The 14,770-nt window shown below is 49.8% G+C and overlaps 1 protein-coding gene across 1 annotated transcript in view; it reads right to left on the reverse strand.

Annotated features, from left to right (window-relative positions):
- Positions 1 to 2,362, reverse strand: part of TSPAN9 (tetraspanin 9) — a 193,938-nt gene extending 191,576 nt beyond the window's left edge. The window contains exon 1 of the mRNA XM_033867180.2: positions 2,275 to 2,362. The gene's annotated coding sequence lies outside the window, so the exon portion shown is untranslated. The remainder of the gene's footprint in view (positions 1 to 2,274) is intronic.
- Between the last annotated feature and the right edge of the window lie 12,408 nt (positions 2,363 to 14,770).

The following is a 14,770-nucleotide window of genomic DNA, read 5'->3' on the forward strand; positions in this document are numbered from 1 at the left end:
CTGTGCCACCAGGGAAGCCCCTAGAAATATTATAACCCAATAACCCTCCAAAACAGAGGGCTGGTGAGGGGAGGTAACTTGCCCAGGGTTAGGTGATATTAGGACTAAGTTCGGAGCCTAGGTCTCCCAAGCTCAGCAGTAAAGAATGGCAGAGGCAGCTGAGCGTAGTAGAAAACACAGCATAAGAGGTCAGAAGCCATGGGTTCAAGTTCTGCTTCTTTTTTTTGTGGTACGCGGGCCTCTCACTGTTGTGGCCTCTCCCGTCGTGGAGCACAGGCTCCGGACGCGCAGGCTCAGTGGCCATGGCTCACGGGCCCAGCCGCTCCACAGCATGTGGGATCCTCCCTGACCGGGACACGAACCCGTGTCCCCTGCATCGGCAGGCCGGACTCTCAACCACTGCGCCACCAGAGAAGCCCAAGTTCTGCTTCTTCCACTTATGAGTTCTGTGACCTCAGAGAAGTCATTTATTCTTTCTTAGCTTCACTTTCCTAAACTATACGGAGACAATTAAAAATAACACATGCGTTACAACATTATGTGCGAATCAAAGAAAATTATATACAGCTAATGTGCAGAGAAAGCACTTGGCCAACTACAAATTACTTTATTTATTTATTCTCTTTGGCTGCACAGCACAGCTTGTGGGACCTTAGTTCCCCCTCCAGGGATCCAACCCACGCCCTCAGCAATGAAAGCACGGAGTCATAACCACTGGACCACCGGGAGATCCCCTACAAATTACTTTATAAACACTAGTTACTGTTATTCATATTAACTATCACTTTATAGATTGAAAGATTAAAATCTGAATAAGTCAGACCAAAAAAAACTCCCTCTCCATTCTGGTCCACTCTCAGCCGTTCCAGGCCTTGCACACAGCAAGTCTTCAATGAGTGAGTGTAGGACTGAATTACCCTTCAAGTTTTACCCACCTCAACCCTCTTCCTTCCCTCACCTCACAACCCACAGCTCAGCTGCAACAGCCCTGCCAGGACCAGGCGGAGGGTAGGAAGCCAGTGTGAACCTCTGCCTCCCTGGCTGCATTCCTTAGCTAAATATAAATGATTTGTCCAGTCCATCATTTGAAATTGTCCATAATACCTCTCCTCCCCTTCCCATTACTTAGGGTGACAAGCTGACTGCACATCTTTATAGCAGAACATACATACAAAACATTCTCTATGGCTATTTTCAGTAAAGAGAGGGAAGCTGGCTGGTATACAGGGATCAGAGCATGAGTCCTCAGTTTTCTCCACTAGTCCAGGAAAGCTTCCTGGAGGAGGATACCTGAGTCACCCCAGGCAAGGGGACAGCTGCCTGTCAGAAGGGCATCCTTGCATAGTGAGTTTGGTTCTCGGAACCAAAGAAAGGTGAACTGCTGCGGTCTTATCCTTGTTTGGGGGATGGGGAGAAAAGATCTACCCAGGGGATCTGGGTAGATCAGCCCAGGGGATTCCATACTACCCCAGTGCTTCAAACCTCGCCAGACACTACAGGCATTTGGGAAAGAGGTTGAGAAGGGACCAGTATCTTTTTCAAAAACAGGCGATCCAAGACTCCAGTTCTGAAATACACGAGTACAAATACTGCTCTCAGTAAGAAGCCAGTTTCTTGTTTGGAATTTTTCTTTTTTTTTTAACCACAACGAAGTTTTTTAAAGTCCCAAACTTGGACAGATGGACTACATCTCGGACCTCGGGGCGTGCCAAAGCCCTGTCACTCTGAGTACCGATCTGCCAGCGGTGGCGCAAGGAGTTGTCGGGGTGCCGGGGGGCTGCAGTTAGTATCCCAGCCCTGCCCGAGCCCCCGGCCTTGCCTGGGGGCGCTGTATGGACCTCCCCCAGCCGGTCCACTGGGTCACACAGTCAGAAACCCTTGACAGCTCCGGGGCTCCCCCTTTCTGCTGCATCCTACAGACCCCCATCCCTTCGCCTGGGATTCCGCCGTCCACTCCCGCAGCCGCATTTCCAAAAGGTCTTCCTCGAAACCTCTCCCCTTGCAGACTCCTCTTCGCCTAGCTACCGGGAGCCGCGCACACCGTCCCCTTCGGGCCTCCCGCCCCCTCACAGGGCGCTGACCCCACCCCTCCCACAGTTCGCCCACTGCCGCCCCCCGACACCCCTCCCAGGGGCGCCCCGGGCCGCTCGCCCCTCCGGGGACCGGGTCGGGGGCTTGTGGGCCCGCCTCCAGCCGGCCGGGGCCCGTAACCCGGCACGATCCCGAGCCTCCGGCTCGCGGCCCGCCGCCCCACCCGCCCCGGGCCGCACTCACCGAGCTCCCAGGAATGCGGGGTCCAGCTCTCTCGCGCTCGCGCGTCGCCGCCGCCACAGCAGCAGCCAGCGGAAACAGGGGGCGGGGCCTACCCTGGACCGCGAGGCCGCGGGGCGGGGCGAGGTCGAGGGGCGGGGCCGGACGAGGGGCGGGGCCGGACGAGGGGGCGGGGCCGGCCCGGGAACTGGAAGGCCGTGGGGGCCCGATCCGCCGCGCGAGGGGTGGGGGCGGGGACTAAAGCCGGGAGCTGGCGTGGGCACTGCGGGCGGGACAGCGGGTACGGAAGGGGTGTGCGAGGCTGAGCACGGGGACTGGGGCCGGGGGCCTCCAGCAACCCCTGGCCGGATCCCCAGCGTTGGAGCTGGAGGACCCCACGGGCAGGACAGGGCCGTGTTGGGCGCGGGCGTCCCGGGCCAGATGTGGCTGCCCTCCGGGAGTCTTCCTCCCTCCCCGCCGCCTGGATCGGCCGCTCCTCCCGGGCGCTGGTACGACCCCTTCCCCAGGGGCTAGAGCCGCAGCAGGACCAGAGTGTCTGGGGTGGTCAGGGCCTGGGAGTTCGCGCCTCTGCTCTCGGCGACCAGACACCGGCCCAAAGCCGTCCGGTCCCGGCCAGGGTCGCAGCCTTGCCTCTGTGGCCTCCCGCCTGCCCGCACACCTAGGCAGGCCTTCCCTGGCTGTGTATTAGGGACCGCCTCCCCGGAGAGGCTATTGGAGGACCCGCTGTCCACCTCCCCAGGAGTAACAGCCTCCGAGTTCTGGTAAAGGGCACCGTGCGTCCGGAGGACCTGAACTGCAGTGGGACAAACGCAGGTTACGCGTATCCCGCCCAGGGCTTCCTATAGGCCTTCCTTTCTGGGCCTGGACTCCCTTCCAAAGTGACCACTGCACAGCCACCTCTCCTCTGCTTCATTACTGTCATGCAAATGTGTTTTGTGCTTCCCACCTGCACCATCCTGCACTAAGTATGATTTGAGACAAAGGTTTTTAACCTGACTGATCACCAGGGTCCCCTTGGCCTTTCCTAGCTGGATGGCACTTTCTGCTCATCTCTTGGGCCCCCTCCTCTCATACACACACAATCTTGTTTTTGTCTATTAGACTTAACCCAATAATCCACCCCCCTGACTCCTCTTTCTTTCCTTCCAACCCTTGTTCAATGCCCCCCATAAAGTCTTTCCAGGCTGACCCCTAAGCCCCATTCTCTCCAGTCACTGTGGAGCCATTACTACATGCAACTAACCCTGCCCAGCTTGCAGAAGAGGAAAGTGAGACCCAGAGAGGGGAAGGGATTTGCCTGTGATGTCCGCTGCGGGAGTCATCTTACTGTAAAAACACTGGGAGGCAGCCTCACGTGGTAGGACAGGGCTTTGGAGCCAGCCAGACCCGGGACTGAACTCTGGCTCTGCCTCTTATGGGCTGTGACCTCTCTAGGCCTCAGTTTCCTCACCTGTGAAATGGGGTTTCATAATACCAATCCCACAGGGTTGATGGGATGGCCAAGATGACTGAGGCAAAAGCACAACATTTGATGCATGGTGGGTGCAAACATTAGCCTCTCTCTGCCCTTTAATGGGAGATAAGCAAATCTGAAATAATAGGACAATGGAGCCTTAGGGTTGGAAGAAACCTTAAAAGAATCCCCTCAATAGAGCCACAGATGTAGAAAACACACTTATGGTTACCAGGGGAAAAGGTGGGGGGAGAGGGATAAATTGGGAGATTGGGACTGACATATACACACTACTATATATAAAATAGATAATCAACAAGGACCTACCGTATAGCACAGGGAACTCTACTCAGTACTCTGTAATGACCTATATGGGAAAGAATCTAAAAAAGAGTGGATATATGTAAATGTATAACTGAATCACTTTGCTGTAGAACTGAAACTAACACAACACTGTAAATTAACTATATTTCAAGAAAATTTTTTAAAAAAGAAGAAGAATCCCCTCAGCAATAACCCAGAAAGTGGCCACACAGCTCACCCTCCTTCGACACATCCAGAGATGGAGGGCTTGTGCCTCTGAAGGGGTTTACAGCTGGGAGAAAAGCCATAGAAGATAAGGAAATATTCAACATAGAGGAGGGCAAGGTGCCTCGAGGTCTGTGGGGCAGACACACTCCCACCGTGTCCACCGAGGACAAACTCAAACAAATGACCTGACAAGGAGGCAGGATACTCTTAGGGCAGAAAGACACCTGTGGGAGTTAAGACACCCCCCTAAGCACAATGTCACAGTTTACTGTACTGGGCTCCTTGGGAGTTTCTGTCCTGAGGATTCTGAAAATGATGAGGAAAACCCCCCATAGATGGGGTGTCCATGTCCAGGATCTTGGGGTACATCCCATGTACTCCTCTTGTCCTGGCACCGTTATTAATGGCCCCCCTTTCACTCTCAAAATACCTTGGTTTGGACAATAAATTACGTGTCGCATTAACTCTGGACAAGGGCAGCACTCCAAAGAGCTTCTTCCAGCCCTGGACGTCAGCAACTCTTCTGGAATTTCTGGATCCCCAGATACTTCAAGAGATAGTGTGTTAGTTTATATCCCCTTGAAATCACCAAATCAAATCAAAAATGATAATAAGCAAAAAGTCAAGCTAAGGGACAGGCAGGACCTGCTGAATTGCGACCCCTAGTGGGCAGACTTCACACTGCTGCTGGCTGGGTTTGGGGGACACTCCATGTTTGGCCGTTGGTCTCTTCAAGTCAGCTAGTAAAGCAAAGAACAACAGCTAACATTCGCCAAGTGCTGTGTGCCGGGCACGGTTCTAAGTCCTTCACGTGTTCTGATTCGTTGAATCCTCATAACAGCTCCATGATGTAGGGGCTGCCGTCATCCTTCCACTTTACAGAGGAGGAAAGTGAGGCTCAGAAGGGTTAGGTAATGTCTTCCAGGTCATTTAGCTAGGAAATGGGCACAGGACTGTCTCCTCATCCAGTTTCCATCTGCTAGATGCTAATTCAGAGGCATCTCCCATCTAAGATGACTTCAACCACCCCTCTGACATGGAGATGATACAAAGGGACAGTAAGAGACAGAGTGTAGGGATTTCCCTGGCAGTCAGTGGTTAAGACTTCGCCTTCCAATGCAGGGGGTGCGGGTTCGATCCCTGGTCAGGGAGCTAAGATTCCACATGCCTCGAGGCCAAAAAACCAAAACATAAAACAGAAGCAACATTGTAAAAAATTCAATAAAGACTTTAAAAAAAAAAAAAAAAGAGGCAGAGTGTACCAGGAGGTCTATTTCCACATCTACCAGGAAAGAGTGGTAGTTTCTGCATCTACCAGGGATTAAAATCAGGGCATTAAACCGGACAACCGGAAAATGTATAAACTATCCATTAAATGCACAGTGGAGCTGCTCATTTAAAGAAACACTTTCCAGCATGAAAAATGAAACAGCTCCATCCCTCCCCATCCCCTTCAACAACATTTGCTCATGAAATGTGAAGAGTGGTTACTGGTCACTGCAGCCTGCCAGCTGCCCCCAGGGGACCCAAACCCAAACCTCCCAAGTTCTTACAGTGAGGAAGGAAGAAGTGACCAACGACTTTCTTCTGCTTCCTTTTCACGCTCTCTCTTGTAAAGGACGCAGGTCAACCCCAGGGCACCTCCTTCCTTCAAACTTCTTTCTCTTCCAAAGCTAAGGTGAGGCAGGGGTGGCAGGGCTGAGGGAGCCTTAGACCACAGGCGTCTTGTACAAGCCTTTGTTAGAAGGTTGCCAGGTGATATTTGGGACATGCTTATTCTAAATGAAATATTCATCACTTATCTGAAATTTCGTTGTTTATCTGAGTGTCCTGTATTTTTAACGGCTGAATCTGGCAACTCTACTTTGTTATTGATGGTTGCTGACGCAGTTAGAAGACGTAGACAGTCAGAGGTCTGCGAACTTCTTCTGTAAAGGGCCAGCTACTAAATATTTTAGGCTTTGCAGGCCGTACGGTCTCTGCTGCAAGTACCCAACTCTTCCACTGTAGTACGAGACTCAGCCGTCGACAACACAGAGTGAGCGAGCACTTAGTGTCCCACTAAAGCTTTATTTACAAAAACAGGCATCAGGCCACAGTTTGCCAACCCTTGGACCAAATTAGGGCCTTCAGACTCCGGGCTACCTTCAGATGTGTTGTAGGGGCGAGAGTGGCTTGTATCCGAGTTCTCAGGCATGAAAAACTAAAAGAGACTGACCAAAATCACTAGCGTAAAACAGACACATAACTCGGAGTGGGTGTGCACACGGGCATGTGTGAGCCAAGGTGGGTCGGTGCCTGCAGAAAGCATGCACTTCTAGAGCAGGGTTGGTCTGGAGCTGCCTAGGTTCTGTGAAGTCTCAGTCAGCCCCTGTGTGAAGAAGTGCAGCTTCTCTGCTGGAATTCCTGGTGGTCAGCACGCACTCTGTAAAGACGGAAAGGCACAGGCAACACTGTGAAATCAGACAGAAGGCACAGAGGCCAAGAAAAGCAGATCACCCCTGCAGAAGGCCTTCAGGTGAGCTAAAGCTCTTTGCATTTGCCCACCTGATGTGGCGCACTGAGAAGCACATGGTAACTGTCCGCCAGTGTGTGTGTGTGTGTGTGTGTGTGTGTGTGTGTGTGCACGCGTGCCACATGGACACCAGCTATCTGAACAGTGTGAGGAGCACCTGAGGAATTTGCTGGTTTGTTGGAATCAGTAAATGTAACAGTAGCAGCCATACATTTGTATGGCCGCATTTGTATCAACTTTCTTAATGCTCTTTGAATCGTTCTGTGTGCTTTCCAAGGGCAATTCCACGATTTAAAACCACACTTGAAATTCTGCCCTGCAGACCACAATCACATGTGAAAGGACCGTCCAGTTAAAAGCATTAAACCCAAACGGGAATTGGCCACAGCACAGGAAATGTAATGTGTCTGGGGCGAGGGAGTTGTGGAGGTCACAGTGCAGGGTTAGGGCAAAGCATCACACAGGCAGCAGACTATGCTGGGTCACGCGAGGGATTTTGACGTGCAGGTACGTCCGAAGATAAGTAAGTCATCATTGGAGCCTTTCAGACAGGATCCGATTTGCATTGTGAGACTTTCCCTCTGGCTGGAGGGGAGCAAGAGGCTTTAGCAGTGGTCTAGGCACGAGGTGAAGTTAGCTTGGTCCAGTCGGTGGTGGTAACAAAGGGGGATGTGGAGAGACTTGAGAGAGACCTTGAGAGAGGCAGAAAGCGACATGCACAGAGTGGATCTGAAGGACTGGGGGCGGGCGGGGGGGAAGCTGTCGAGAATGACTGTCAGGTTTCTGGCCAGCCTCACAGGACGGTTGGCGGAGCCATTACGGAGATGGGCAAGAGGGGAAGAGGACTAGACTGACAGGGCAGACGGTGAGTTCAAGGAAGATGAGGGTTAACAAGCATCCAGCAGGGACTTCCCTGGCGGCCCAGTGGTTAGTACTTGGCGTTTTCACTGCCACGGCCCGGGTTCGATCCCTAGTCGGGGAACAAAGATCTCACACACTGTGTGATGCAGCCAAAAAAAACCAAAATATACCCATCAGCTCTAGTGAGTTTAAGGTCCCTGGGGGTCTTGGCAACAGCCATTTCTTTGCAATAACGAGGCAGAAGCTGTGCTGGGGAGAGTTGAGAATGGGATGGAGGCTGACAGAGGGAGATAGTGAGACAATTCTTCCCAAAATAGGCTTCTTCCCACAGGGAAGAGACACAGGGCAGGTGACTGAAGGAGGTTGTAGAGCTTGGGAGGGTTTGGGGAATTTAATGGGAGAATGGAGCCTCTGTAAAACCTTGCGGGAAGAGTCCTACTTCTGGTGTAAAAGAATCAGGTCCTAATAGAGCAAACCTCCCACAAGTAATATCTATACACCCTGGACAACATACAAAAAAACAAAGCCAAAAAAAACCCCACAAAAAACGCAACAAACAAAACCCAAACAACACCCGCCGCCCCCAAACCCAACTACCTGAAGGCTCTGGAAAGGGAACCCAAGCAGGGAGATTTTGGAGGGGATTCAAACGTGGATGAAGCAACTGGCATGAGGTGATTTCTCAGTAAAATAAATTTTTTTACCTGTGCTGGCCACAGTCACTCTGCAGCATAAGATGGATAAAGTTGCAACAGAAAACCCACTGTCTTTCTGGCAGGAGGAACCAGAGGATGGAGCCCAGAGCAATTAAGGTTGCTGAAGAGTGAGGGGTGAGTCCTGGGAAGGAGAGAGCCAGAGAAGAGGAATCCAGAATTCCCTGTATAACAAACTCTGCCCAAGTCTCCCGACTCATGCCTGAACCACATCTGAGCAGGAAAAACGAAAGGAATCCCGGCAAAGATAAGAGAACCAAACTGAGACTTGAGTAGTTGCCTGCTACAAGGAAGACAATGTTTGTAGTTGACAATACCCAAGTTAATTACCTGTCAAAGGAAAACAGCAATGCTTTTCTAAGGGATAAAATAGAATCCAGGGCCTCCTCAAAATAACCTTCAAAATATAACCCAAAATTCTCGGCATACAAAGAACCAGGGAAATGTAACCCATTCTCAAGGGAAAAACAGAGGCCAATCCCAAGATAACTCAGATGCTGGAATTATTAGACGAGGATTTTAAAGTAGCTATTATAACTGTGTTCAAGGGTATAAAGAAAAATGCATTTATAATAAAAGAACAGATAGGAAACCACAGCAGAAAACCAAAGTAGAAAATATAAAAGGGAACCAAATGGAAGTTTTAGAACTAAATACCTGGAATAAAAATATTTCACTGCGTGGGCTTAATGACTAAATGAAGATCCAGGGGAAAGAGAACATGAACTAGAAGATAGATCAATAGAAAGTAATGAATCTGAAAGAAAGGGGAAAAAATCAGAAAGGAAAAAGATGACAGAGTGACAGGAATCTGTGGGATAATATCAAAATGTCTAATATATGGGTAATCGGAGTCCCAGAAGGAGAAGAAAGGGAAAAATGGGACAGAAAATACATATACATATATATTTAAAAGCTTACGGGGGTGGGCTTCCCTGGTGGCGCAGTGGTTAAGAATCTGCCTGTCAATGCAGGGGACACAGGTTCGAGCCCAGCTCTGGGAAGATCCCACATGCCGCGAAGCAACAAAGCCCGTGCGCCACAACTACGGAGCCTGCACTCTAGAGCCCGCGAGCCACAACTACTGAGCCCACGTGCCACAACTACTGAAGCCCATGCGCCTAGAGCCCGTGCTCTGCAACAAGAGAAGCCACCGCAGTGGGAAGCCCATGCACCACAATGAAGAGTAGCCCCCGCTCACCGCAACTAGAGAAAAGCCCGCGCTCAGCAACAAAAGACCCAACTCAGCCAAAAATAAATAAATAGATAGATAAATAAATTTAAAAGTTTTTTAAAAAAGCTTACGGGGGGGATCCAGTTGAGACAAAGAGCTTGAATCTATGGGAAAGATAAGAGACCACAACTAGTAGATGTTTCCATAGAAGGAGGGAAGGAATTATAGAAGTATAGAAACTTGGTCTCTTCATTAGAAGCAAGTCACAGGTGCGTGCGCTCAAGGGGAGGCGCGAACACCAGGAGTCAGGGATTGGGGGACGCCTTGGGGTCTGTCCTCCCAGAAGGGAAGGGGATTCGGGGCGTTGGCTTGGCACTGCGGTGCAGTGTGCTGGATGGAGGTGGTCGCTGGGTGAAGGCAAAGTGGCGAGCACTGGAGGGCAAGGGTCTGGCTGGAGATGGATGGGGTATCGGGGAGAGGGGCTTAGACTTTGATGGAAATTGTGTTCTCTGCCTTCTTCCATCATACGCACTATGAAGAAGAAATCTGCTTACCTACAAAAATATCTTGTGTCAAACAGGTTAACTTTGTTAAGTATGTATTGATTTTTATTTCCTCCCAAAGGCTGACCTCCTTAAAAAGCAGATGGTTGAGGCGCACACCCTGAGACAACCTGAGAGAGGAGTCTTGAAGATAACAGGGAGAAAGAAAATGACAGCCCATCTCCAGCATAAAAGGCCGAGGAGAGCCAGAAGGCAAAGGAGAAAGGAGAGCGTCCCAGCTGATGCTTTGAAATTGGAACCCAGCCTAGTGAATTCCATAAGGTTGCAAGAGATGAAATTGTGTGACTGTCAATAAAATGCCCAGAGGACGGCGGCTGATAAGACAGGAGGATCGTACAAGTGAAGGGGGCCCTAGCCAGGACGTCCAGGATCCAAGCTGATGTACATCCATATGTGACATGAAAAACTTCATTATATTAGAATTAAAATATGTATAGCATGACATGAAAGAAGCAGCAGCAGCTGGTCGCTAAAAGCTGGAATTTAAAGGGGGGGATCAAATGAGAAGCTCTCACATTTAAAGTATATTTTCTAAAGGACAGAGCAAGGTTGGAGGTTATTGGACACATCCATGTGAACTCACTTTCCGGCTCTCTCACTGGAGTGGACTGGGAATGGAGAGTCCTCCCTCCGTTCTCACACGGATAACGCGATCTGCACCACGAGTGCCCAGATATCGGTCACTTATAACATTCACCGCTTAAAGAAACCAGGCCGCCCCGGAGAGCAGCAGGTTCCACGCCTCGGGGCAGAAAGGTCAAAGCAGGCCTAAGTCTGCTAGATGAGGCCAGAGCACAGCATTTCAAAGGACACGTGAGGTAGTGTGAAAAGGAAAAGGGACACAGCAAAACAAGGCAAAGCGGACGATCTGAGTATCAGAAAGGAATCAAAACTTACAAAAAGCCCGAGTCCCTAATGATACCGAATCCAGATTGCACTAAAAAAAGGTGTATGTGAGTCCCCAAAATGTCAACTATTCCAGCAATGTGCACACCATAGCCAAGGGCTGGTTAATAATTAAGCTGTGAATTTCTTGTGCTGTTATCCAGGCAGTGAGACACCCAGGGATGAAGGAGGCACTGGGGTGTCTTTTTTTTTTTTTTAAGGTGAGGGTTTTAGGAAGTTTGTTATCGTGGCAGGCAAAATTTGACGGCAAGAAGCCACTCCCACAGATAACTGCCAGGCTGGGTGACGTCCAGACCCCTCTCCCAGCCTCGCCCGGTCTCCAGGTGGGCGAGTCTCCGTATCTGTAACAGTATGGCAGCTCCAAACACGGAGCTGATATCCCCGAAGTGTAAAGTGTAACCGAGTCCTAACCCTTCACCGCAGTCACCTCAGCACACCTGTGAGGCTGGTTCTACTCGTCTTGCTTAGATAGAGGCTTGACAATAAATATAAATGTGACACAAATATATATTAAAACTTTTGTGATGGGTTTAGGGATGTAACAGTTCATTATCGTAACCATTAGGGTAATTTAATTTATATTTTATCTGGGTTTGGAGAGTAAGTTGAAAAATATAATTTATTTTTTGTTGCGGTTGGTTGGCTGTGGGATCTTAGTTCCCCAGCCGGGGGCTGAACCCACGCCCTCGGCAGTGAAAGCATGGAGCCTTAACCCCTGGAGCACCAGGGAATTCCCTAAAAATATAATTTAAAATTTAAATGCTTTTAAAAAATTCACATAACATGAAATTAACCATTTTAAAGTGAACAATTTTTACCTGCTGTTTACAGTGTTGGAAAAGTATAGAAGTATGTGATATATTCGACTTGTGATGCTAGTTTAATACGGAGGTGGATTAAGTGTGAAGGTTAAACACCTAAATAAATCTGATGAGATCTTAAGTTGAGACTTGTTACGTTTCGTGAACAGTGTTTAAGTTCTTAGTGTTAAATGCTTAGTGGCTAAGATTTTGTTAGATTTATAAGTCTGCCTTGTTAGATATTTGAAGCGCTTAATTATAGTTTAAATAGTCTAAGCTAATTTAATTAATCCAGTTTGTGAGAGTAAATGTTTAGAGAATTTGTAAGGTAACCGAACATTAATGAAACAAAAAGATATTTAACCAAAAAATGACTAGCCTTCTGAACCAAACGGCAAGATTTACAAGTTGAACTTAATAAGATCAGGCTTTAAATTTTACAACTTTAATCAATTAAAAAAAACTTAAAATACACAAATAACATGAAGTATTCTTTTCCATGCATAAAAGTTCCCCTCAGACATTAAAAACTCCATTGATAGTGACTTAGTAGTTTATAAACTAATACAAAGGTATAGAATATTTATTTGTTGAAATTTTGACAGTTGAAAATATCACGTCAAATGAAAAGGAAGCACCCTTTTTTGAAGTTAGTTTTTAAGTTCTATTTTTATTGATATTATTTTATTTATAGTAACTAAATCAAACAATGATGAGTGTGTTGCTCAAATGCATACCTTTGCCAGGGGAGGAAGCCCATCACCTGCTCCACCTCCGAGAAGGAGGAATGATCACAGATTGGTCCCAGTTGGGGGGCGTAGCTTTTCTCTGCACCTGGTCAAAAAGCCTAGCCTGTTGCTTCTCGCACTTTGCTGTGCATAGGAATCACCTGCAGATTTTGATTCCAGTAGGACGGGTGTGTGGGGTGAGAGCCCCTGGGTTCCGGGGATGCAACAGAACCACACTTTGAGCCAGAAGGGCATGCTTTCTCCATGTGAGCACATGTGGACATGGCTCTTTTCCGGGGTCCCAGTTACCAAAGGCCAACGCTGCTCCCTCAGCCGGATGGGCCACGTCTATCTCTCTGTGGATGGGACAAGCGGTCTTGCTGTCATACGGTAGCGGGAGAGGGGAGCCACTGTCTCCTCTAAGGAGACATGGAGGCAAATGCCCTCCGTTGCCCTTGACTCTCGCACTCCCCGATTCACAGAGATCGTACCCTAGACTGTCTGGGTACGGCTGTGGTGGGAGAGGGGATAAGCAGGACAGGAGGCCTGGCGCAGTTTTGTTTATTTGTCGTGTGATTCCCCCACTACTGTGTAAGCTCTCCCAGGACGTGGACTTTGATTCTATTCACTGCTGCATCCCCAGGAGCCAGAACCGTGCCGGACACATCCTAGGTGCTCAGCAATTATTTATGGGATAAATGAGGCCTGTTTGGGTAGTAGGCGTTCAGGCCAACCCTTCTAGAATTCGACACTGGGGTCCGAGTCTCACCTGATAAAGACAGTGGTACGTGCCTGGCTGAGCCTCTTGCAGGCATCTCTCTCCCTCGAGGGGGAAGAACTGTGACCGAGAGAAGGATCTGGGTCTTCTTAGGCCCCTGGCCACAGTGCTATCTGAAGGCCGCTTCCATCTCCGGCCCAGGCCGGGGGCAGGGCACGCCTCACTCAAGACCGAGAGAGGACACAGACCAGAGGCAGGAACAGGGCACGGGGTGAACGAGAAAACCCGAGGCCCAAAAAGCTACAAGGGGAATGTGATGAGTTGCCAAGTCTGAGGCAGCAGCAGCAAATATCAAAGCCAGGGACCACGGCCAGGAATCCAAGATTCAGTGCGACGAAGGGGAAGGGCAAGTGGGCCTGTGGTACGTGGGGAGGGGCCGGGCCGTTCCCTGGAGCAGGCATGTGAGGCTCGCTTTAATGTGCCTCCAGCAGTGGGGCTGGGGAGGGTCTGGGCTTCCCTGGTGGCACAGTGGTTAAGAACCCGCCTGCCAATGCAGGGGACACGGGTTCGAGCCCTGGTCCGGGAAGATCCCACATGCCATGGAGCAGCTATGCCCATGCGCCACAACTACTGAAGCCCGCACGCCTAGAACCTGTGCTCTGCAACAAGAGAAGCCACTGCAGTGAGAAGCCCGCGCACCGCAATGAAGAGTAGCCCCCACTCGCCGCAACTAGAGAAAGCCCATGCGTAGCAACCAAGACCCAACGCAGCCAAAAAATTCAATAAGTAAAATAAATAAATTAAAAAAAAAAAAGATTAAAGGGGGCCCTGTGTGGGACGGACAGAACGGCAGTTCCCGGGGGCTCTTGGTTTTCTAGGAGGCAGTGTGTGGTCTTACAAGTCCCAAGGCTGGCTTCAAGTTCCAGCTTGCACTTCCCTACATAACCTCAAGCAAGTCACTCAAAGTCATCTCAACTTCGCAAACCCTTAGGAAGGTGCAACCCATAATCAGCTTAAAGTCTGTATCTCCCCAACAATCGCCAAACGATCAGAGGCATACACCCGCCACAAAGGGTCTACATCAGGATCAGTGGGGATTTAGAGAGAGAAATTGGAAAGAAGTCAGCAAAGTAATGACCGAAGAGGAAAAGCAGAAGGAGAGAAGCGTGCCCAACTTCAAAAGTGCTGGGCTCGGCCTCTGGAAGGGAGGCTGCAAAGAGAAGCAGATCCCCTTTGATACCGAGAAAACATTTCCACAGTCAGAGGACGCTCCGCAGACTCTTGCTCTGAACGTCTGACTGCTACCCAAGTACTTCCAAAATGGGATCGCTCGCCTGCCAGCTGGAAAACACATTTCCCTCCAGTGTTGGTGGCTGTCTGATCTTTACTTCTCTAATTATCCAGCACAGTCTCCACCCCTGTGGAAATAGACACATTTTCCCCGAGAAGTGAGAAAGCTTTCATTGCTGCCCTTGAAGGCCAGTGTCTCCCGGGGCCTTCGGGGCCAGCTCCCAGCTCTCTGCCCAGCACCAGGCAA

This window comes from Tursiops truncatus, chromosome 11 (genome assembly GCF_011762595.2).
Source record: "Tursiops truncatus isolate mTurTru1 chromosome 11, mTurTru1.mat.Y, whole genome shotgun sequence".
Lineage (NCBI taxonomy): Eukaryota > Metazoa > Chordata > Mammalia > Artiodactyla > Delphinidae > Tursiops > Tursiops truncatus.